The 3,302-nt window shown below is 46.5% G+C and overlaps 1 pseudogene; it reads right to left on the bottom strand.

Moving 5' to 3' along the window:
- Positions 1-356: 356 nt before the first annotated feature.
- Positions 357-474, bottom strand: LOC126413614 (5S ribosomal RNA; annotated as a pseudogene).
- Positions 475-3,302: the final 2,828 nt, after the last annotated feature.

Genomic DNA, 3,302 nt, shown 5'->3' with positions numbered 1-3,302 from the left:
TCAGATGAGGATGCGGATAGGAGGGGCGTGTGGTCAGCACACCGCTCTCCCGGTCGTTATCATGGTTTTCAAATGGTTCAAATGTCTCTGAGCACTATGGGACTCAACTTCTCAGGTCATTAGTCCCCTAGAACTTAGAACTAGTTAAACCTAACTAACCTAAGGACATCACACACATCCATACTCGAGGCAGGATTCGAACCTGCGACCGTAGCGGTCTCGCGGTTCCAGACTGCAGCGCCTAGAACCGCACAGCCACTTCGGCCGGCTATGATGGTTTTCGTTGACCGGAGCCGCTACTATTCGGTCGAGTAGCTCCTCAATTGGCATCACGAGGCTGAGTACAGCCCGAAAAATGGCAATAGCTCATGGCGGCCCGGATGGTCACCCATCCAAGTGCCGACCACGCCCGACAGCGCTTAACTTCGGTGATCTGATGGGAACCGGTGTTTCCACTGCGGCAAGGCCGTTGCCTGTGGAGTAAATCTTCTGTTTAGTATGTGAACTTGTTCGCTAATCATTTCTGCTGCTGTCTAGCTTTCTTACGACGACAGCTGCCACACCACTCTGTAACCCAGCTCTCCTCACTGTTGTGTATGACGTATACAAAGTCATATACAACAACTTGGCGACAAGCATTAGAACCTACATGTGGCTGTCATCTTGTTTCCTTCTTCTTGTTCTGTCGTCTTTGATTGGTTTTGCTATTATTGCTTACCCAGTGTATGCCTTGCTTGTGCTCTTTACGTTTTAGTTTTCGCAGTTGCTGCTTTTGCACTCCTTTTCGATTTCTACGAGCTGTTTTTGCTTTCTTTGTACTTTTCACTGTTTGTCTTTTGCATTACTTCATAGATTGTGGCTACTCCACCACATGTGCCTTATGCGCTGCCTGCATTTGATCTAACAGCAATTACTCTGTTTCAGAGTCAACAAATAGTGTAATTACTTGAAGTGAAGAATCGCAGATGACTTGGCGCAAAACACCAGACACAGCTGCAGCTCCACTGCGTGTACAACCTGCACTGCCTGCATATGTGCCGCCATTTCGTGAGTTTGAAGAGCTGAAAGAAAACTGGACGCAATGAGATGCCCACTAAACCCGCTGGGCAGAACAGGTAATTAGGATTGTGGAAAGGGCTAAATAAGGTTGTGGTCAGTTTCACCTTCTAATTGTAATTTATTGTAATTTAATAACACATTTACAACCAAAGCGGCACATAGCCGAAACTTAACCAAATGCAACTCTTTCACGACTAAAGGCCTCCAACCAAGAAATCTTAAAAATCAACAAGGTAAAAATGCAGTTTAAATAGCAATAAAATAATTAAAAAAACGCATAACACATCTAGGTGGAGAGCCTCAAGGCAAAGTAGATAGAACAAACATATGCAAGGTGCAATACAAATGGCTGGAGCCACAATTAAGTTTCAAAATTTTAAAAAAATTTTAGTATAATCTTTTAAAGGCAGAAGGCCGCAATTTTTAAGCTTGAAGGAAAATTTTAAGAATAAGTTGCAAGGCTTAAAGCCCACAGTTAATTTACCAAAATCTTTTTAAAAAATATAACCATAAGCCTTAAATTTTAAGTCGCTGAAAACAGATAATTAAACACCGGTGGGAAAGACAATAAAGACAACGGCACTCAGAAGCCTCCAGGGAGGTCGATCTACTTAGGTGAGCCCAACTACACTTGATCCGTCGGAACCCAACCAGGGGAGAGCCACGGACCGACTGACACAACGACTCGTTTGCCATCAATCAGTACACGAGAACTCAAACACAAAATGTTACTAACGTGATAATCCACAATGAAGTATGTATCAGCTGTCAAAATTACACACCATGTTGGACAGCGACAACTGGTGAGGAAAGGACACTGCCTGAAATTACGTTAGTGGCCAGGGCAGGTAACCGGAACACTAACGGCCACAAGGCAGAAAATTACGCTGGTGCAGTCGAATTGTAGTCAACCAGTATAGTTAATTGCACAGCATGGCTGCTAAATTTCAGCAATAGAAACACTCGGAATTGCTCACAGGAAAACCTCTCCAATAGCGAACCACCGAAACGAAACACCACAACATGAATGGATGTGGCTTGTGTTGTAACGGCGACCGGAACGGTCGCGTGGTTGAGGTGACGGAAAGCGCGGCGGGACCCGCGGAGCGGCCCACGAACAACAACACAACGGGAGAGGACGGACACGACCAACGAAGGACGGAACGGACAACGACGAGATCGAAACAACGGATTCACACGAAAACCTAACAACCACGTCCACTCGTACACAAAACAAGAAAGTAATTAAGCTGTCTAAGGCGAGGCGATGTGTCCGGAAACGTACGCAAGGTTACACTGGCTGGCTGAGCTTTTTCTTTTTTTTTCCTTTATTGAGTTTCGATTCCCCCTAAAAGGGGGTGGGCTGGCAGCAGCTTATTACGCCGCTCTTCAGCCTACAGAATTTGTTTTAAAAAGATGAAGATAATAAAAAATAATAACAGTTGGCGACAAAATCGGTGACTTAAAGGTAAAATTGCAGAAAATTCTGGAGCTTAAAACATAAAACACAGGGTTGATGATGCTAATAAAATACACAGGAAGCAGAAAAATAATAGACAGACAATTAAAAAACACGGCGACAGTCTGTGTTCTGTTCGCAAGAGATATAAAATACACACCCAGCGACAGCATGATTTCTGTTCGCAACACTGTGGAAAGACGCACAACACTGAACACTCACGTAAACACTGCACTAAAAAGTTGGCACAAATATGACATACCACACCCGAGAGGAGGGGGAGGGGGGAAACTGGTCAGATGACGGAAAAAAAGGGGGGGAAGGAGAGGAAAAGTGAAGGGGGAAGGGGAAAGGAGCCAATGGAAGATGAGGATCCATAATAGGGGTGAGGGGTGCTGAGCAGACGTGCCAGGGAGTGGGGAAGGCAGAGGAGAGGAGTACAAAAGGACTCGGGGGGGGGGGGGGGGAGGCTGGCTGAGCGAGAGCCAGGCGCTTAAATACTCTTAACGGGGGCGCCGCTATTGGCCGCTGGAACCACATGTTCTACTGTGGCGCCCTCACACTAGATGCGGGCCTAGAGGCGCGCGGCGCCACAGCTTACGGCGCGATGGTGCAGAGACGTCTAGCGGTCTTCGACGTCCATGACGTCTGGTGGGGATTCAAATTCCGCGGCACGTGGTACCAAAGCTTGGGTAGTTGAAACCACTACTCAACTTTTACGTCCTGGGTCGGTGAACCACAAAGCTCATAGTGATCGGACAGCCCCCACACATACTCTGACTCT

This window comes from Schistocerca serialis, chromosome 7 (assembly GCF_023864345.2).
Source record: "Schistocerca serialis cubense isolate TAMUIC-IGC-003099 chromosome 7, iqSchSeri2.2, whole genome shotgun sequence".
Taxonomy (NCBI): domain Eukaryota; kingdom Metazoa; phylum Arthropoda; class Insecta; order Orthoptera; family Acrididae; genus Schistocerca; species Schistocerca serialis.
The sequence above is the reverse complement of the archived record's forward strand: the minus strand, read 5'-3'. Positions and strand labels throughout refer to the sequence as shown.